General features: G+C 52.4%; 1 protein-coding gene across 1 annotated transcript in view; it reads left to right on the top strand.

The window, feature by feature from the left end:
• The window catches only part of KDM4B (lysine demethylase 4B), a 133,396-nt gene that overhangs the window by 8,493 nt on the left and 103,261 nt on the right, over positions 1-21,642 (top strand).

The following is a 21,642-nucleotide window of genomic DNA, read 5'->3' as shown; positions in this document are numbered from 1 at the left end:
CCACCCAGGCACCCCTCATATTTTTGTTGAGATGTTCACATATCAGAACATTCACTCTTTTCAGCGGACAAACTTGTTGTTTTTTGAACATTTATAGAGCCGTGCAGCCATCACAACTATCAGATTCCAGAACATTCCAGAACCTCAGAAGGAAACACCATACCTATTAGTCACTCTCCCCTGCCCCCCAACCCCCGGCACCCACAAACCCTCCTCCCATCTATGTATGAGCCTGTTTTAGACATTCTACAGAAATGGACTCACACCCCGTGTGGCCTTCTGTGTCTCGTTCCCTCCTTGAGCATCTGTGTGGGGAGGCTGGGCCTCAGGGTGCGGGACTGGTTCTGAAGAGGAGGGTCAGGCATGATGACCCAGCTCACTGTGGGGGGTGGTCAGGCAGCCCTTTGCGTGCCCATGTTCTGGACTCCTGTGTTCAGTGCTGGGTCCTCACCTGCCTGCCCTCCTCTTGCTCCAGCCCGGGCTGGCCCAGGGCCTCCCCGGTGGGACCTCTCCGCGCAGAGCAGGGCCTCCAAGGGTCTGTTGCATGGAGCAGTGCGGTCCTGCCCGTGTGGCTCCGGTTTATCCATTTCCTGGGTCCTGTAGGTTCACCTCCTGGTCGGTAGGCCTGGGGCCTCCCTGCCCGGAGTCCACCAGGGCTTAGCCCGGAAAGGGGTGTCCCGGTTCCTGCTGGCCTGGTTGGTCGTTCATTGTCCAAGCCTGAGTGGGCCTCCCGGAGAGCTTCATGTGGCTCGGGAGGAGCCCCACTCGTGCCCTTCTTTCTGAGACGCCCCCTACCCCCCACCCCTGCAGTCTCGCCAGCAGCTTTTATTTTTATTTATTTATTTATTTTTTAAAAGGTTTTATTTATTTATTTGACAGACAGAGATTACAAGTAGGCAGAGAGGCAGGCAGAGAGAGAGGAGGAAGCAGGCTCCCTGCTGAGCAGAAAGCCCGATGCGGGGCTCGATCCCAGGACCCTGGGATCATGACCTGAGCCGAAGGCAGAGGATTTTACCACTGAGCCACCCAGGCGCCCCTTGCCAGCAGCTTTTAAAGTGAGCTGCCTCCTTTGGGCCCATTTCCTTTCTTGGTCCGGCTGACCCCAGCCTTCCCAGGGGTGTGAATTATCTCTTCGAAGGCAGCGACTGGGTAGCTAAGTGTCCCCTTAGGCCTTGTGGGGCCCCATGAAGCCCACTAGCCCGAGAGTTGCCAGTGGGCCTCCGTTCCTGCCCAGGTGTTCCCCCACCCCTCTGAGTTAAAGCGGTCAGTGGGTGTCCCCTTGCCCTCCAGGGGGAGTGGCCTCACCACCCTGGGAGATCCCAAAATGCAGCTGGGCTCACCGGGGGCAGGGGGTGAGGGCCTCGAGGGGCGTGGATTTACAGCAGCACACAGCTGGATGGCTGCGCCCCATCCCGCATGCCTGGCCGGACCCTTCCCTGTGGGGGCAGTGCCGCCCACCTGTGTGTGTGCGCCCTTCTGTCCGCCCCCCGCCCCCCCGGCAGAGTACACCTGTGAGCCCTGGGGGTCCCAAGCCCATGTGAACACTCCCCAAATGTCAGGTGACAAAGTTGGTCCCGCGACTCATGCCATATACAAAAACTCCAGAAGGCTCGGCGACCTGAATGTGAGACGTGAAAAGACATTTTTTCCTGAGGCAGCACTGTCTAGTAAAGAGGCAAAGCAAGGCCCTTGTGTAAGTGCAGTTTTTACAGTAGTTACGTTGGAAGGTAAAAGGAAACAGACAAATTAATTTGATTAATGTATTTTTATTGAGCCCTGTGTACCTAAAATGTTCGCGTTTTAACATGTGATCGCTGTGAAAATAGTCATGGGGTTGTTTTATGCTCCTTTGTGTTGTGTTGGTACAGTCTTCAGTGCCCGCTGTCTCTCTCACTCAGTGCTGCCCCCTCCCCAACCCGGCCCAGTTCTTTGGGGTGGGGGGGCTCCGTCCCTGGATGACCTGAGCACCGGGATGGGGTCGGGGACACTGCCGTGGGGGTGCCTGGCGCTTAGTGGAGACCGGGCCCCTCCACCCGCCTCCTGTTTCGGCCTGCCTTCCGGGTCGGTCAGATTTTCTGGAGCTCTGGGCCTGTAGCTGGAGAGACAAGGCAGAGCCAACAGAAACCGGCTGTGGCCGCTGAGGTGTGCGAGGGCAGGGCGGTGACCACTGCAGGGGGGTGCGGCCAAGGGAAAGCCCCTTGTGGGGGCCCACGGGGGGCCCTGAGCCTTTCATGGAGGAGGTAGAAATCAAGCCAGCATTTGGAGGAGGAGGAGGCTGTGGGCCCGACCCAGAGGTCAGGACGGCCTGCCTCGGGGAGCGCAGGGGCTGAGCCCTGGAGGGCCCCGTTTTGGGGTGCTGTAGTAGTGAAGTGGAAACAGCTGGAGTCCGGGCTCTTTGAGGGCCATGGCTGAGCCAGCCTGCGGTGCTGCCTCTCCCTCTGGGCCGTTGGGCCCCACGGCCATGGTCCCGACCCTTCCTGTGCGGCCCTGCAAGGCCCCTCTCACGTTTTACAGGAACAGAGAACTTCATCCCTGCTCTGAAGGCCGATGAGTCCCCGTGGCCGAGCCCAGGGCCAGGCCTGTGTGGCAGGGATGTGGGCTGTGCTGGGGAGCTGGGCGCTTAGCGCTCGAGCTGCTTCTGGTAAAGGCCTCGCAGGGGCCTGGAATGCCGCGTTGGCCGTGGGTTCTCCCAGGAGAGAGAAGCGTGTAGAAGCGTGTAGAAGCGGCGCTGGGAAATCGCACCTCCCAGCTGCCGCCGGTCTTAGATGGCCTGAGGTCTCAAGGCGGAATGGCCAAAGGGGTGAGCAGCCAGAACGTGTACCCATGCGGCCACCCCCCTCCCCGCCACTGCCGCCCCGGGTCTGTGTCCTTATCTCCAAGACGGGGCCCACGGCAGAGGTCTCCGCTGCAAGGCTGGATGAAATGAGTGGCGTCGGCACCTGCAGATCCTTTCATGGAACGGTTCCTACCCCAGGGCTGTGCTCCCAGAGGACGCTGGGTGGCGCCTGGTGGTATCTGTGGTCGCCACGAGTTGGGGGTTGCTGCCCAGGCCCCCACAGTGCCCAGGACGGCCCGGCCTGCCTCCTGAGCCTCCAGGCCATCGCAGTAGCAGCTTTCCCGTGCGCCCGAGAATCGAGGTATCACCACCGGAGTTTCTAAAACCCACTTCCCATTCCAGAGTCGCCCGTGGTTGTCCCATGGCTCTTCCGTAGTTCTGCTGGGAAGGGAGCTCAGGAACAGTCAAGGTTGTTGGAAGGCGCCTTGAAAAGACGTTTGTTTTTGCTTCTTCTGGAGCTTCTTTATTTGAATGGGGCAGGTGGGAGGGTTTGGCCGAGGATTCATGGACCAGGAAGCAAGGGCCCCGTTCCCTGGGGACGCGGGACCGGAGGCAGCCAGGCCAGAACTCGGAGTCCTGTGGCCTGTTCTACATGCCTCATTGGATTTTCCCCTCCAGTGAACTTGGGGCTGCCATAAAAATGAGCTTGGAGCCGCCAGCCTGGAAAACCGGCCTCCTGGGCCGAGTGATGCTGCCCGGGCCGGTCTGAGGGCTCAGGGTGAGCGCGTGGATTTCGCAGAGCAGCCCTGGGGGTTGGCATCTTGGTGAGGCTTTGTGTCCCTCGGCTGCCACGTGTCCTTGGCGCGGCCCCCACGACACAGGGCATCGGGAGCTGCCGCCTCGGGGTTCCAGCACCTGCTCCTTGAAGCCCCGGGTCTCCCTGTATTAATTAACTTGGCCTTTAACCAGAAGGCGGCCTGGGAACGTTGGGGTCAGCCGAGTCCCATGGCCGTGTTCCTAACAAGACTGCCGGAGGGGTCTTTTATTACAAACGTAACTCATCTCCACGGTAGAAAGCTCAGCAGTGCCGTTGAGACAAAACCCAAAGAGACGAGGCGTTCTCTAGTCCCCGGGAGCATCTGACGTGTGCGCCTGTCCCGGTGGACTTCGGGAGAACCTTCTGTGCTCCCGGGGTCCGGCGGTCAGTTCGGGGCTCTTGGGACGTCCTGCTTGCCCTGAGGCCTGAGGCGGTAGCTGGGGAGGCTGGCGTCCTCCCAGTGGTGGGTAGGGGTGCCTGGTGCCTGAGATACCGCTAAGTGCTCGGGTGCACCGGGCCGGCGAGAGCATCCAGTCCCCAGGCCAGAGCTGTCCCTGGGGACTTGGACTGGGCCCGTGGAGGAGGGGCCTGGTGGGGCTTCTCCGGCAACCGCCAGAGCTCTCCACCCTTGGCCTCCGGATGTCTGCGTTTGGGATTTCCACCCTGGGTGTGGAACAGCCCCACGGCCTAAGAGAGGGCCTCCCCAGCTCCGATAGGTCCCCCCAGTACCGGCCTTGCACGCTGAGGTGCACGCGCCCTTTGCTGGCTCCCACGTGAGGCTGGCCTGGAGCCCTGGTGGCTGTGGGACCTGGAGAGGGGCCTGGCTGGGGGGTCCCATAGCCGCCCCCACTGTGTCCAGGAATCCCTAACAGTCCAGGTGCTTCCCGGGGATTTGGGGGCAGACCAGCATCTCTTCCTCCAGACTCGGTTGGGGTCTCGAGTCAGTGCTGAGAATGGGACCCCAGCTCCCAGACTGCTCTGCCCCTGACCTGGGGCAAACGGCGCTGCCTCTCTGGGCCTTGGCACCCGCTCGTACTCTCCTCCCTAGAGGTAAATGGGGTGAGGTACGGTAAGGAGCATTCAGCAGGGGGGCTCTCAGTGGGAGCTTCAGTGCTTAGGACGAGCTGACTCCTCCAGCGCCAACTTTGTAGGAGATAACAGAGGCACACTGCAGCCCTGGCGGCCTGCCAGACGTCTCCATGCTTTACTGTGCAGGCTGGGTGCTAAGTAGCCAGCAAGGAAGAGACGGCCCCTGGGTGCTGAAGCAAGGGAGTGATTTGACTGGGAGGGACAGGGGGTGATGGTGCTTTAACTCGGTGGACAGGAATCCGCTCCCAGAAGGGGACATTGGGGCAGAGAGCTGAATGACTAGGAGGTGCCACCCTTGAGGAGATCTGGAACAGGAAGTTCCACGTGGAAGAACAAATAGTACATGCAAAGGTCCTGAGGCAGAATTGAGCTTGGCATGTTTGAGGATTGGAAGGAGTCCCATGTAGCTGGAACACGATGAGCTGGCAGGAGAGCAGTAGGCCCTGAGGTTCAGAGAGGCCAGGCCAAGTGGCTCTGCCCCTCAGGCTGCAGGGAGCCAGACCCCATTAAAGGCAGGGAGAAGCCTGGGGCAGAGATTTATGTGTTTTCAGACACCCCTCTGGTGGCTGTTGGGAGTAAAAGGCAGGGAACTCCAGCAGTCATCCAGGGTCCTGACCCTAGGAGCCGTGACAGTGGCTCTGAAGAAGGTGGTCTGGTCTGAGGGGACGGAGGACTGGATTGGGGGGGGGGGTGCGGATATGGAGGCAATAGACCAGTGAGGCCTCAGGAGAGGATTGGATGTGTGGGGGAAAAGGAATCAGTGCCGACTCCCAGGTTGGAACAGCTGATTTCAACCCTGGCCCCATCCTTTCTCCCGGCTGTGTGACCTTGGGCAAGTCACTTAACCTCTTCTGGGCCTCATCTTCCTTATTGGTGATACATAACATAAAGGTGCCTACCTGAGCTGTGATTGGAGGAGTTTGTAGATGGGGAACAGTTGGCACAGTGCTCCAGGTGTGTGCCTGTCTCCGTGTGGATGCTGGGCCCAGAGTGGAAGGCACTGGGGGGCACTGGTTCTTCGTTCTCCCAGGATGACCGGGCAAGGTTGGGCCATATGAGCTCATCCCATTGGTTGTGTCAACCAGGCTTTCCTAGCTTTATTGTTCTCCCTTTTAAATCTTTTTAAGATTTTATTTATTTATTTGAGAGAGCACAGGCCACGGGGAGTGGGAGAGGGAGAGGCAGGCTCCCCGTTGAGCAGGGAGCCTGCTGCGGGGCTCCGTCCCAGGACCCTGGGATCACGAGCTGAGCTGCAGGCAGACGCTCAACTGACTGGGCCCCACAGACGCCCCACATTTTCTTGTTGAGAAAGAGTTGAGACCTTGGTGAGAGAGCAGATCGTTTTTCACCTGGAAATGGGGGCTCTGAAAAGGAGAAACCTCCCACAGAAGGCAGGACTCCAAAAGCTTCGCAGAAATTCCCTGCCCATGAGCAGTTCAGGGTTCTGCTCTGGAATGCGGGCTTGGGGGTGGGTGGGTCCTGGCAGGACTGGTTGCTTCGGCTGAAGGAGAGATGCGGTGTGGGATGTGAGAGCCTGGTGGGGCAGAGCTCATTTTAGAGATCAGGTGCATAAGGCAGATCTCACACGCTGCTTGGAATACATTATTCAAGGTGGCGTTCAGACCATCCTGCGTCTCTTTGGGGTCTGTGTTGTGAAAACACTCGGGCAGCCCTGGTGGCCTCTCTGGCTGCTGTTTGGGGAGCATATCAGGCAAAAGGGGGGCAGTCTTGATGACAGTGCGGTTTGAAGGGTGTTTGTAAGTCTGGAGGGAGAAGGCCCTTGTTGGTGGCTGCCACTGTGTTGGTTCTGTGTATTTTATATTTTAAGCTTTTTATTATGGAGACTTGGAACACATACAGGGGTAGACAGAATAGGGTGAAGAACCCACTTGTCCCTATCGCCCAGCCCCAGACCATCAACCCATATGACAGTCTGCCCTTCTATCACACCATCCATATGAAATATCTTAAATGTTTTTTTGAACTTTATATTTTTCAAGAGTTAGGCTCCCAAGAAGTTGCAAAAATGGGACAAAGAGGGGCTCCTGGGTGGCTTAGTTAAGCATCTGAGTTTGGCTCAGGTCATGATCGCTGGGGTCCTGGGATCGAGCCCTGTATTGGGCTCCCTGTTTGGCAGGAAGCCTGCTTCTCCTTCTCCCACTCCCACTGCTTATGTTCCCTCTCTTGCTGTCTCTCTCTCTGTCAAATAAATAAAAAAGTCTTAAAAAAAAAAAAATGGTACGGGATCCCTGGGTGGCTCAGTGGGTTAAAGCTTCTGCCTTCGGCTCAGGTCATGCTCTCAGGGTCCTGGGATCGAGCCCCGCCTCGGGCTCTCTGCTCAGCAGGGAGCCTGCTTCCCCCGCCACCCCCGCCACCCCGCATCTCTGCCTATTTGTGATCTCTGTCTGTCAAATAAATAAATGAAAACCTTTAAAAAAGAATGGTATAAAGAGATCCCATATACTTTTCACCCATCTTCCCTCAGTGGTGACAGTTTATTATAACTACAGTCCATTGTCAAGACTAGGAAATTGACATCGGCATAATATATCCCGGGCCTGACTGGGATTCTGCCAGTTTTTATCGTGCACTCACTTTTTTGTACGTCTGAGTGACATCAGCTGAAGGATTTGTGTAACCCCCTTCACACTCGAGATACAGAGCTGTCCCGTGCACAGGAACGAGCTTGCTCGTGCTTCCCCTTCGGAGTTACTCCCCCCCCCCCCCCCGGGTCCCTGCGGTCATTGATCTGTTCTTCTCTATAATCTAGTCATTTCGAGAACGTTACGGGATCATACATCATGTGTCGCCTTTGGGGATCCAAGTTGTTGCCTGCATCAGCAGTCCATTGCTTTTTCTTGCTCGGCTTTCCATGCCAATTTTATTTTATAATCCTCTGTATTTCTGTGAGGGGAGCGGGACTGGCCGTGTCTCACGGTTCGTTCCCGATTTGAGCCACCTGAATCTTCCTTGCTCGATCTGCCTAAAGGTTCATTAATTTTGTTGATCTTTTCATGGAACTGACTCTTGCGTTAGTTGGTTTCCTCTTAATTCTGTTCGTTTCTGCTCTGGTCTTTATTATTTCCTTCTTATGATTGCTTTGGGTCTGGTTTGCTCTTCTTCTGGTGTAAGGTACAAGTTTCGATTGTTGATTTGCGAGGTCTCTTCTGTTCCTACCGGCAGCTGTGACTCCCCGCCGAAGCACTGCTTCGCTGTGTCCTGTTAAATTCTGGTTTAGTTTGTCTTCATATTCATTTACCTCGAAGTGTTCTCTAATTTCTCTTGTGATTTCTTCTCTTACCCATCGGTTATTTAAGAGTATTTTTTGGCGGGGGTGGGGAGCGTCTGGGTGGCGCAGTCACCGAAGCCTCCGACTCTTGGTTTCAGCTCAGGTCGTGATCCCAGGGTTGTGGGATCAAACCCCGTGTCGGGCCCTGAGGTCAGCAGGGAGTCGGCCTGGCTCTCTCTCCCTCTCTCTTTGCTGCACACACATGTGCTCTCTCTCTCAAATAAATCTTAAGAAAAAGAAGAGTGTGTTTTTAAAATTGCCACGCATTTGTAAATCCGCACATTTCTTTCTGTTACTGATTTATAATTTTTGGTGTGGTCAGAGAAGCTACTTTCTATGATTTGAATTCTTGTTAATTTAAATGAGGCTTGTTTTATCATCTAACATATGGTCTGTCTTGGAGAACGTTTCATCTGTGCTGAGAAGAAAGTATGTTTTGCGGCTCTTCGTGGGGTTCTCTGCACATGGCTGTTGGTGTAGTGCTGCTCAAGGCACCTCTTTCTTTGTTGTTCCTGCCTGGTTGTTGGACCCATTGTCGAAAGTGGGGTATTGTGGTCTCCAACCATTTTTCTTGAGTTATCTATTTCTCCCTTCATTTCTTTCTTTCTTTCTTTTTTTTTTTTTTGATTATTTATTTATTTATTTGACAGAGAGAGAGAGATCGAAAGTAGGCACAGAGGCAGTGGCGGGGCGGTTGTGGGGGGCGGTGGTGAGAGGAGGAAGCAGGCTCCCCACTGAGCAGAGAGCCCGATGCGGGACTCGATCCCAGGACCCTGAGATCATGACCTGAGCCAAAAGCAGACGCTTTAACCCGCTGAGCCACCCAGGCACCCCTTTCCCTTCATTTCCATCAGTTTTTCCTTCATGTATTTTGGGATGTGGTATTAGGTGCGCACAAGTTTGCAATTGTTACATCTTCCTGAGGGATTGGCCATTGTAGCATTATAAAATGTCCTCTTGAACAAACATTTTTGTTTTACAGTGGGCTTGTGTGGTGTCAGTGAAGCATTCTTCCAGTCGCTGTCTGTGCGCCGTCCTTTTCCCCATCCTTTCATTTGCAGGCTGCTTATATCTTTGAGTCTAAAGAGTGTCTCCTATAGACAGCGTAGAGTTGGGTCACATTTTGTTTTTGTTTTTTCCACTTTGACAGCCTCCTTTTGTAAAGTTTTTGTTTAAATTCCAGTTAGGGGGCGCCTGGGTGGCTCAGTGGGTTAAGTGTCTGCCTTCGGCTCAGGTCATGATGCCGGAGTCCTGGGATCGAGCCCCACATCGGGCTCCCATTTCCACGGGGAGTCTGCTTCTCCCTCTGACCTTCTCCCCCTGTCGTGCTCTCTCTCACTCTCTCTCTCAAATAAATAAATAAAATCTTCAAAAAATAATGAAAAAATAAAAAATAAATTCCAGTTAGTTAACATGCAGTATAATGTTAGTTTCGGGTTAGAATTTCATGATTCGACACTTGCGTATGCACCCAGTGTTGATCACAAGTACATTTTTTAACCTCCATCCCCTATTTCAGCCAAGCCCCCTGCCCACATCCGCACTGGTAACCCATCAGTGTGTTCTCTGTAGTGAAGAGTCTGTTTCTTGGGGACGCCTGGGTGGCTCAGTCAGTTAAGCATCTGCCTTCAGCTCAGGACATGATGCCGGAGTCCTGGGATGGAGCCCCACATCGGGCTCTCTGCTCAGTGGGGAGTCTGCTTCTCCCTCTGCCCCTCCCCCTGCTCGTGCTCTTTCAAGGAAATAAATAAAATCTTAAAAAGTTTGTTTCTTGGTTTGCCCTTCTCCCTTTTCCCTCTGCTCACTCGTTTTGTTTCTTAAATCGCACATATGGGTGAAAGCGTATGGTATTTGTCCTTCTCTGACTTATTTCACTTAGCAGAATACACTCTGTGTCTGTGTTGTCGCAAACGGCAGCATTTCATTCTTTTTCGTAGCTGAATAGTACTCCATTGCAGCGATAGACCACCTCTTCTTTATCTGTTCATCAGTGGATGGACGCACGGGGTGTTCCCGTGGTTTTGCTATTGTCGATCATGCTGCTGTTAACATCGGGGTTCACGCATCCCTGCAAATCAGTACTTTTGTATTCATTGGGTAAATACCTAGTTCTGGGGCGCCTGGGTGGCTCAGTGGGTTAAAGCCTCTGCCTTCGGCTCAGGTCATGATCCCGGAGTCCTGGGATCGAGCCCCGAGTCAGGCTCTCTGCTCGGCAGGGAGCCTGCTTCCTCCTCTCTGCCTGCTTCTCTGCCTACTTGTGATCTCTGTCTGTCAAATAAATAAATAAAATCTTCAAAAAAAAAAAAATACCTAGTTCTGTTTTCACCTTCCGGAGGCACCTCCATACCGTTTCCCAGAGCGGCTTCCGCCGTTTGCGTTCCCGCCTGCGGTGCGCGAGGCTCCCCTTTCTCCACTCCTCGCCAACACTGTTGATTCTGTGTTGCTGGTTTGAGCTCTCCTGACAGGTGTGAGGTGGTAGCTCATCGTAGTTTTGATTTGCATCTCCCTGATGGTAAGTGGCGATAAGCATCTTTTCGTGTGTCTGTTGGCCATCTGGATGTTGTCTTTGGAAAAACGTCTGTGGATGGCTTCTGCCAAGTTTGGAATTCGATTATTCATTTTTTTGGGTGTTGAGTTTAATATGTTCTTTATATATTTTGGATACTAACCGTGTGTTGGATCTATCATTCGTGAATATCTTCTCCCATTCCCTAGGTTGTCTTTTGGTTTCGTTGGTCGTTTCCTTTGCTGCAAGGAAACTTTTAAATTTTATTTATTTTTATTGTTTATTTTTAAAAAGATTTTATATCTTTATTTTCAGAGGGAGCGAGAGAGTGCACATATGTGTGTGTACATGTGTGGAGGGGAGGGGAGGGGCGGAGGGAGAGAAGCAGACTCCCTGCTGAGTGGGGACCTGATGTGGGACTCGATCTCACGACCCTGAGATCATGACCTGAGCTGAAATCAAGAGTCAGATGCTCAACCCACTGAGCCACCCAGTTGCCCCGAAGCGTTTTATTTTGATGAAATCCCAATAGTTTTATTTTTGCTTTTGCTTCCCTTGCCTTTGGAGACGTGTCTAGTATGAAGTTGCTTTGGCCGATGTCAGGTTATTACCTGTGTTCTCCTCTAGGATTTTTATGGTTTCATGTATCACATTGGGGTCTTTCATCCATTTTGAGTTTTGTGTGTGTGTGTGGTATAAGAAATAGGTCCAGTTTCACTCTTCTGCATGTGGCTGTCCAGTTTTCCACACCATTTGTGGTAGAGACTGCCTTTCCTGCTTCGTTGAGGATTAGTCGACCATATAGTTCTGGGTTAATTTCTGGGTTTTCTGTTCTGTTCTGTTGATCTGTGTGTCTGTTTTTGTGCTGGTACCATACTGTTTTGATCACTACAGCTTTGTAATATAACTTGAAGTCTGGAATTGTGATGCCACCAGCTTTGGTTTTCTTTTTCAACATTCCTTTGGCTATATGGGGTCTTTTGTGGTTCCATACAAATTGTAGGACTGTTTGTTCTAGTTCTATGTAAAACGCTGTTGGCATTTTGATCGGGATGGTATTAAATGTGTAGATTGCTTTGGGTACTATAAACATTTTAACAGTGTTTGTTCTCCAGTCCAGGAGCATGGAATGTCTTTCTGTTTGTGTCATTTTCAATTTCTTTCATAAGTGTTCTGTAGTTTTCAGAGTACAAGTACTTTACCTCTTTGGTTAGGTTTATTCCTAGGTATCTTGTTATTTTGCATGGAGTTGTAAATGGGTTGATTCCCTAATTTCTCTTTCTGCTGCTTCATTGTTGGCGGATAGAAACGCAACAGATTTCTGTACCTTGATTTTTGTATCTTGCAGCTGCACTGAATTCATGTATCAGTTCTAGCAACTTTTTGGTGGAGTCTTTTGAGTTTCCTTTTAAAAAATTTTTTTAAAAAGAGTTTATTCATTTGAGAGAGAGAATGAGTGGTGGGGAGGGGCTGAAGGAGAGGGAGAGGGAGAAGCAGAGTCCCCACTGAGCAGAGAGCCCGATGCGGGGCTTGATCCCAGGACCCCAGGATCATGACCTGAGCCGAAGGCAGACACTTAACGACTGAGCCCCCCAGGGGCTCCTCCGTCCACATGGAATGTCATTATTGATATAGTTGGATTTACAGCTGTGATTTTCCTTTTGTTTTTTTGCCTCCTGCCTTTGGTTCCTCTCCTTGGCTGCCGCCTTTTGCATTAAGTGCGTATTTTCTAGTGTAACGTTTTAATGCCTTTAATGATTTTTCCACTGCATTTTCTCAAGTATCTTCCAGTGTCCGCTCTAGGTCTTACATGCTTCTTAACTTATCAGAATTTCCAGTATTACTGGAGGCAAATCTATGCTGATTGCCGTTGAACTGAGGTTGCTGGGGATTAAGTTCACGCGATCAGTGACAGAGCTTGGGTTTTTCAAGGCCGCTCACACGTCGGGCTGTGTGCGTGGCGCCCGGCTCTTGCCCAGACTCCCTGCTCGGTGAGATGAGCGCGTCCCAGCCTCTTAGGGTTGCTGTGCCTGAAGGTGTTTGTCTCAGGCTCGGGCTTAGGAGGGCCGCGACTCTCTGTCATCACCCCGCGTGTGTTTTGGCCTCTTCTCCCTTGTCCCATCTCAGCTGACTGGTCTGTGGCTCTGATCCTGTCCCCGGATTCCGGATCTGGGTCAGCGGGTCACGCGCACTCGCAGGCGGACAGGTCCTCCGTCTTTAAGGCTGCTTGGTACTCAGCCTAGCGACCCATCTGGGAAGGCCGGCATTGTTGGAGGGGGGTTGTGACCTGCTCGTTTACCGACCCCTTTTGTGAGAGCCCAGGGGGGCAGCCTGCACGGCCGTGTCAGGATGGCACCGGGCAGGGGACCAGGGTGGCCGACGCGGGGGGCCTCAGCGCTCTGGATGGATTCCGTGGAAGCTTCAGAACAGCATCAAAGCTGCGATCAATCTTTGGGGAGCTCTGATGCGTTCATTTTCTGGCTTGGTACCTTTTTTTTTCCTTTTTAGTAGCGGCTTTATGAAGTAGAATTCCCACACCATACATTTCCCCCTTTTAGAGTGTACCATCCTGTGGTCGTTAGTACACCTCCAGGGGGTGTATCGATCACCACCGTGCGGTTCCAGAACTTCTCCGCCACCTGACAAGGATGGTGTGCACCCCGTACCTTTCAAATAGTCCTGCCCTGTTTCCCATCCGTGGAGGAGCCTGTTCCGGGCATGTCACATGCGTGGACTCACACCCCGTGTGGCCGTCTGTGTCTGGTTCCCTCTCTTAGCGTCGTGGGCTCGGGGTCTGTCCCTGGGGCAGTGTGTGGGGGCCTCGTTTCTGCTGGCGGCCGGGGACGTGCGCGTGGGAGCACGGACCACGTTTTGTGTGTCCGCTCACCCACCGATGCGCACTTGGATGCCTTCCACTGTTTGGCCACTGTGACTAATGCCTGTAATGCAGAATCCAGACGCTCGCGTGGCGGGTTTCGTGTGCCCGCTTGTCTTCATCTCTCTTCGATGGATGCCTTGGAGTGGAATTGCTGCTCGTAGGGAGACACCGTGTAACACTCGAAGAAACTGCCAGATTGTTTCCCAACGTGGCTGCACGGTTTTCGCAGTCCCACGGGTGGTACCCGAAGGCCCCAGTTGGGCTAGGCATTTTAGGTTTGAATTAGGTGGCTCGTGGCTACTGTAATCCTGCTGGTGATGTCGTCATCGCGGGGTGCTTTGCCTCTTTCCCCTGAGACTGGTTCCTTTCTACACGGAGGGAGCAGCCGGTTGGGCTGCCGGGGGACAGGACCGCCAGGTGTCAGGCCCCACTCTCGAGGTGGGCTCTAGTTTATTGTTATGACATCAGAATGAGTCTTATCACTAAAGAGAAGTCTGTGTGAATGACCAGTGTCCCCAGCCCCCAGAGATATCCATTCCTGGTGTCTTGGCCAAGACACCTGGTCGTTGACTGTGTACGCCTCCATTTTTGTAGGGATGTGGATGCTTTTCTCTTTGGGTTACATGCATTTTTTTCTCTTTAAAACCACGCTGCGGTGAACATCTTCGCTGCTGGTCCTTTGAGGGGAGATTGTGGGAGTGGAGACGCTTGGCGCACAATCGCCTTTTCTGTCTTGAGTCACGTCACTCTGTTGTCCATGGAAGGTGGTTGGGGTGGAGGCTCCCAGGGTGGCTGGTGGCCCCCATCATATGGGGCACAGCCCCAGCTTCTATCTGTCCTTTAACTGTTAACCTCCTCATTGGCTCTTTTTTTTTTTGAATTGCCAGTTCATAGCCTTGGCCCATCCATTAAACTGGGAGTTTATATTTTCTCTTGACTTACGACGGGATTTCTCAAACTATTTGCTGTCTTTGAACCAGGCCATTCTCTGGGGTGGGGGGAAGGGGTCCAAGGCGCTGTGGGGGCTGAGCAGCATCCTTGGTGCCCACCCATGATGTCAGGAGCCCGCCACCCCCTGTATGACAGCCACAGACGTCCCAGACATTGTCCATTGTGCCCTGGGGGCCGGATTGCTCTGGCTGAGAAGCAGTGTTTTGGAACATCCTTTCCTGCATTAGGGCTGTTAGCACCCTTTGTGTCACATTTTTTTTTTTTTCTCAGTTTCTCATTTATCTTTCAGTTTTATTTTCGATGTGTTGGTACATAGAATATTTTCAAGTTTATTGCCAAATTTGTCTTTAAAGCTCCTGGTCTTGTGACCTCCTTGGAGAGCTCTCCTCCACCTCCCCCTGCCCCGCCAAGATTATAAAAACGTTGGCCTGTATTTTCCTGCTTGCTCTCTTAGGGAGTTCATAAAGACCGCCATCTAGAAGCTGCGGGTGGGAGGAGAGCTGTGTGTTTTCCACGTGTCTCCCCGCTGGCCTGCGTGGGCTGGTGATCCACGTAGAGCGCGGCTGCCCCGTGGCTGGCTCTGTGGTCTCAGACAAGTCACCCTACCCCCCCGTGCCTCAGTTTCCTCATCTGTGAAATGGACTCTGATGACAGGGCCTGCTTCCCGGGGCTGATCGGACATGCCAGGCGTTTAGAGCTGTGCCCGCATGTGAGTTTACCCGCCCCGGCACGAGCTCTGCGGGAGGGCCCAGAGCGGACTCTAGAGGGAGGGCGGCGTTCGGGGAGGCCAGTAAACCTGCGCAGACTCACCGGGGCCACGAGAGAGGAGTGGTTCGTCTCTGAGCGCCTAACCTGTATTCCTCTGTGCTGCCCGGCCTTGGCCCTTCGCAGAGCCTGCGTGGATTGTAGGGGACACGGGCAGCGACACAGGAAGACCATTTTGTTACCGATCATAGTTCTGAATGCCGAATTATGGCACATCTAAGACCTATACATCTGGATAAAGAACGGACGTGTGTTTTGAGCATCTGCCAGGCCCCTGGCTTTTTGCAGGGAGCTTGGTTGGGGGCCCCAAGGATGCTGGCATCCGCCCCCGTCTCGGTGTGGCTTCAGCCCCTTGCCCGTGGCTGTGGGCCAGGGGGACAGGTGGCCTTTGCCCGTGCTGCTTCCCTGACCCTGTGGAGCCAAGTGAAGGTGGAGGTGGGCTGACTTGTCCCTGACGCTCCAAAGCAGGCGCTGGCAGCCGTGCCCGCGGCCCTCCTGGGCTCCCTGGCCTTCCGTCCGAGCAGCCCCTCCTGTTGTTACTTCCCCAGTCCAAGCGCTTCCTTTTCATCGTGTGTAATTCAGGTGTTTGGGGACCTAACTTCAGATCTATAGAGAAGTTGCGAGACCAGTTCCGGGGTGGTGTTCTCCTGCTCGCTGGAGCGCTGACGGTTTGCTCAAGCCGCTCCACTCCTTTGCACGCTCTCCGCATTTTTCCTGAACTGTGTCAGAGATCTACCCCTTCCCCTCCAGATACTTCAGGGTTTGGTTCTTCCAGACAAAGGATGCTCTTAGCAAATGAGTCAAATCAGGAAATTAATTCTCAGAATTCTCAAAAGAGAGTCCAGGATCGCACCTCGTATTCGGTTGTCTGGCTGTTTTCATTTCTTTCAATCTGGAACAGTTCCCGAGGCTGTGTTCCGAGTTCATGACTTTGACGTTTGGGAGAGGACAGGCTGGTGATTCTGCAGGGTGTCCCTCAGTGTGGGCTTGTCTGATGGTATCACGCTGTTGCACACTTTTGGCAGGAACATCCTGGAAGTGACCTTGCATCGTTCCGAGCATATAGTATCCGGAGGCTCCTCATGTCAGTTTGTTCCACTTCTGGTGACATTAACCTCCATTACTTGGTTAAGGAGGTTTCTCTACCCTGAAGGGGTAGGGACTGTTGTCTGATTTGTATTTAGTAAGTAGATTCTGGCGGGGAAGTAGCCTGAGACCATGTGGATGGGACTCCTTGTTTGTTCCTCCAGCGTCAGGTGTTTTTGTTTTTCTTAAGATTTTATTTATTTATTTGAGAGAGAAAGAGAATATAAGAGGGGAGAAGGTCAGAGGGAGAAGCAGACTCCCCACGGAGCTGGGAGCCCGATGCAGGACTCGATCCCGGGGCTCCGGCATCACGACCTGAGCTGAAGGCAGAAGCCTAATGGACTGAGCCACTCAGGCGCCCCTCCTTTTGCATTTGTTAATTGGCGTTCTGCTGTAAGGACCAGCTGGCTCTCTCTTCTTCCCTATTTTTTTTTTAAAGATTTTATTTATTTATTTGACAGACAGAGATCACAAGTAGGCAGAGGCAGGCAGAGAGAGAGGGGGAAGCAGGCTCCCTGCTGAGCAGAGAGCCCGATGCGGGGCTCGATCCCAGGACCCTGAGATCATGACCTGAGCCGGAGGCAGAGGCTTTGACCCACTGAGCCACCCAGACGCCCCATCCTATTTGCTTATTTATATCCATGTGGACTTGTGGATTCTTACCTGACAGTAGGTTATAATTCAGTGCCAACATTATGTGTTTGGTTGCTCCAGTGGTCCCGAATGTATCCGGACAGAGAGCCACATCATGCTGGCTCCTTGTGTCTTTCGACACGTCCTCGCCACTCCCAGGGTGCTTCCTAACTTTGAAACGCAGCGAGTGTTCGAGGCCTCCCCTGTACTCTTCCTGCCCCTTGCTCTGCGTTGACCACTTCTCCAGCGAGCCTTGCTTCTTCTTGTGGACAATGGCATTTAGAAACCAAGATCTCGGTGTTCACTGTGCTCATTGCCACTGGGGTGTCTTTGCTTCTGGGCCCTCTTGTTGGCTATAGCTGGGAGTAAACCCACACGTGCATATATTTAGTGTTCCTGTATGCATGTGTGTATATCTCACACACACGCACACACACGCTGAGACGTTTTTCTGCTTCCGGTCATCCGTGTATACGCACCGCGACCCATGAGTTCACACTGCTGCTTCCCAGTCCCAGTCTCCCACACGGGCTCCGTGCCGTCTTCCCCCTTCCTTGTTTATAACTCCCGCTCTGTCAGCAGAACCCACCTCATCACCAAGAGTAGAAGAAGCCTGTGGAGGAGAAGTTAGTATTTTGTTGTATCTTTATTTCCAGGGCAGTTGGTTCCAAAATCGTGTTTCAAAGCGGGCTGGGTTAGTTCTTCCTTTTCTTCTTTACTGTGGTTCGATTATTACCTGGAATATGGTCTATTTTAATTATCTCTGTTCTGTATTTGTTGTTGAATTCCCCTCCCCCCCATCAGCTCTCATTGATTTTGTTCATTCATTCAGTAGGTGGGATGTTAGCATGGTTCCAAGTCCAAGTGCACAGAGGCGTCTGGAGAAAAGTGTCTTCGCTCCGTCCTGCAGGGAACGATCTCACAAGTCCTGGGTTTCTTTTCTTATGGCTCCACTTTTTTCACATGAAGGGTGGCATCGTGGGGATCCCTCTTAAAATTTACTCTTCTCCCTGAAGGACGCGTCCCGGAAGCCACCTCACCTGACCACGGCCATGTCCTCTTCTGCACGGTGTCCGCAGTGGGGCCCAGCAGTTAACCCAGCCTCCGCTGTTCGGGGGCATTGAGGTTATTTCCAGGGTCTCGCAGGTGTGAATGGTGCTGCAGCGAATGCCCTTGTGTATTAGGTGTTTTCATATTCTTGGAAGAATGTCTTCAGGGTGGATTTCTAGCCAGGAGATTGCTGGGTCAAAAGTTAAGTGTCAGCGTGTTTTGTCAGCTTCTGCCCAGTCCCCTTCCAGAGGGTGGTGTGGGTTTACTCCTGTCAGCCCTGTGGAATGACAGGTCTGGTCCCCACAGCCTCAACCAGCAGGATGTGCTGTTCTGTTTTAAATTATCTGCCAATCTGAGAGATGTGAGAAGTGGGGTCTCAGTGTGGTTTTAAATTAGCATTTCTGGAATGAGGAGTGAGGCTGAGCCATGTGTAACATGTCTGGGGCCATTTTTATATATTTTCTGTGAACTGCCTGTTCATACGTTTCACCCTTTTTTCAACTCACCCTCCCCCCCCAACTTTTATTTATTTATTTTATTTGAAAGACTTTATTTATTTATTTGACAGAGACAGAGTGACAGCACAAGCAGGGGGAGCAGCAGAGGGAGAGAGAGAAGCAGGGTCTCTGATGAGCAGGGAGCCCTATGTGGGGCTCAGTCCTAGGACCCTGGGTTCATGACCTGAGCTGGAGGCAGATGCTTGACTGACTGAGCCACCCAGGTGCCCCCCCCCCAACCTTTAAAACTTTAACATACATTAGGGAGATGAGCCCTTGGTAGTCTGTTTGTAAATATTTGCTCGGAGTTTCCCAGTTGCATTTTGACTCTTTTTAAAAAAGATTTATTGATTTATTTTAGAGAGAGGGATTGAGAGAGAGCATGAGCACAGGGAGAGCTAGAGGGAGAGAGAATCTCAAGCAGACTCCGCACTGAGTGCCGAGCCCGTGCCAGGCTGAAGCTCACAGCCCTGAGATCATGACCTGACCTGAAATCAGGAGTCAGTGGCTTAACTGACTGAGCCACCCAGGTGCCCCTGCAGTGGGATATTTTAATGTTTTTGTTTCCCCCCCCCCCGGGGGGTGGGTTTATTTTTGTTTTTTGTTGCCCCGAAGAAGTGTGTGTGTTTTAAAATAATTTTTGATATAGTCAAGTTTACGGATCTTTCTTTTTTTACTGCCTCTGGATTTGGAGTGCTAATTGGAAACCCCTTTTTGTATGCTGAATTGGAGGGGAATTCACCATGTTTTTTTCCCAGTACTCCTATGGTCACATGCTTTCCAAGCAGACCCCTCCTCCATTTGGAGCTCATTCTTGCTGGTGGTGTGAGGTAGGGGTCCGACTGTCTTTTCCCAGATTGTTGCCCGCGTATCTCGGCGCCGTGGGTTGAAAGCCCATCCTTGTTCAGTGCTGTGAGGCACCGCTCTTGTCTCCCTCCCTCCCTGATCTGTGGCCCCCAGCTGCTTGGAGGACGTCACCATTGAGAAAGACTTGCCTACTCCTTCCTTGCCAACATGCGACGTGTGGGCTGTGTGGCCCGCAGACCCAGGCACCTCGCCTCGAGGCATCTCATGGTTCACAATACCTAGGTGGGACTGTCCCCGGGCGTGGGGCTCTTTCTGAAGTCTTTATTTACCTTGAACCCTCTTCTTCCTCTGCCAGGTGCCAAGTTGTTGGCAGCCCTTGGGGCTCCAGATCCTGCAAAGGAAGGTCCTACAGAGGAGTCTGGGTGAATGGGTGGGTTGCGTGTCCTAGACATAAAGGCCGAAGGGCTGCTGGCTGGAAGGAGGTGGGGTTTTCTGTAAAAGAGGTGTTGCCAGAATGCCCTTCCGGGCCATCCTGCATGGCCGCTGGGCACATGGTGAGGGCACTTCACCGCCCCCTGTGTCTTCAGATCGGCCTCCTTTGCCTGCATGAACCACTCTGATGACCAGGCCCTGAATGCCTGCCATCGGTCGAGGGCTTATGGTGCGCCAGGGAGTCTGTTAAGCCCTTCTGTCGCTTGCCTCATTTAGCCCCGCCATGATCGCATGAGTCGGGCATTAACATGGTGACCCCACTTTACAGATGCGGAAACCGAGGCCCAGAAGGTAGGAAATTGGCCCAGGTTGCAAGGCCGGAGCTGGGCCCAAGTCTCTGGAGCCCAGGCTTGTCACCCTGACCCCTCCGTGCTCTCCAGGGAGAAAGCCTGAGAGAACATAGAAGGACATGACATTGCTGGGACAAGTGTAACCCTCACAGTGATATGGCTCTGTCGCCTCAGTGACAGGCCCCAACTGCCCTGTCATCACTTTCTCTGGAGTTTTGGGTTCTTTTTTTTCTCCCTTGCTCTGTCTTCATCTGTTGGCAGATCTGGTTGTCTTTCTGTCGTTGATCCTTAAGAGTTCTTTATATGTTCTGGATACAAGTCCCTGATTCGATAGAAGATCCGCAGATACCGTCACCCATTCCCTGGGTGGTCTTCTCTTTCTTGACCGTGTCCTTCGAAGCACACAGTCTAATTTATCTGTTCTTTCTTTTTTGCTTGTGCTATTGGTGTGGCATCGAGAAACCATCGCCTGACCCACGGTCAGCGAGCGGCGTTCGTGTGTTAGCTCCTTTGCGAGTTTTACAGTTGTAGCTCCTGAGTTTAGGTGTGTGATCCTTTGGAGCTGAGTTGCATGTGGTGTGAGGGAGGGGTCTGGCTTCATTTCTTTTTCCCGTGGGTATCCCCTTGTTGAAAAGACCGTTCTTTCCCCATGGAATGGTCTGGGCAGCCTCCTTGAAGATCACTTGGCTTCACAAGGGTGGTTTTATTTCTGGGCTGATGTCAACTCTCTTGCACTAATTTCCATGTCCATCTTGATGCTGGTTCCACACTGTCTTGCTTACTGTGGTTCTGTCACCCTGAGTTAGATCTGGTCTCGGGGTTGGGCATTGAGGAAGATGATGTGGTTCTTTTTTTTTTTTTTAAAATAAATAAATTTATTTATTTATTTTAAAGATTTTATTTATTTATTTGATAGACAGAAATCACAAGTAGGCAGAGGCAGGCAGAGAGAGAGGAGGAAGCAGGCTCCCTGCCGAGCAGAGAGCCCGATGCGGGGCTTGATCCCAGGACCCTGGGATCATGACCTGAGCCAAAGGCAGAGACTTAACCCACTGAGCCACCCAGGCGCCCCAAGATGATGTGATTCTTACCATGCAACGAGACCAGACCCTTCTTAGTTGGGATCCATACAGCTCGGGGTGCTCGCCACTTCCCTAGCAGAGCCCTTGCGACTTCTGCAGTGGGATTGCGGCGTCCGTAAGGATATGGGGATTTGGTGGGCTATTTGTAAATAAGAGGCTCTTTTGCCAGTGTGCAGAGATTGACGAAATATGTCGCTTTATCATCGCTTTCAAGCAGGAAGGATCTGAAACTTGCCTTTGGCAGGTTGGTCTTTATTGGGTCCTGAAACTCGATGGTAGTGTGGTGTCAGCTTGCTTTTTCTTTTCTTATCAGTTTGGATCTTTTTACAGCCACTCTCCTCTTCCAGCTAAACCCTGCTGTGCAGTGAGCTTCACAGGACAGAGGTAAAGGTTGGCTTTTTCTTCTTCTTCTTCTTCTTCTGCTGCTGCTGTTGCTGCTTTTTTTTTTTTTTTTGAGTTTTTATTTTGAAATAATTTTAGACTTACTGAAATGTTACAAAGGCAGTACAGAGAGTTCTCGGGTCCTTTTCAGCCACCTCCCTGTGTTAGCATCTAGCGTAACTGGAGAAGAATGACCCAAAGTAAATAAGAGCATGGAGGAATAGTATTTAGCATTTCTTCGGATTCCCCTACT

Source organism: Martes martes (genome assembly GCF_963455335.1).
Source record: "Martes martes genome assembly, chromosome: 1".
Lineage (NCBI taxonomy): Eukaryota > Metazoa > Chordata > Mammalia > Carnivora > Mustelidae > Martes > Martes martes.
This window is presented reverse-complemented; position numbering and strand designations above follow the sequence as displayed.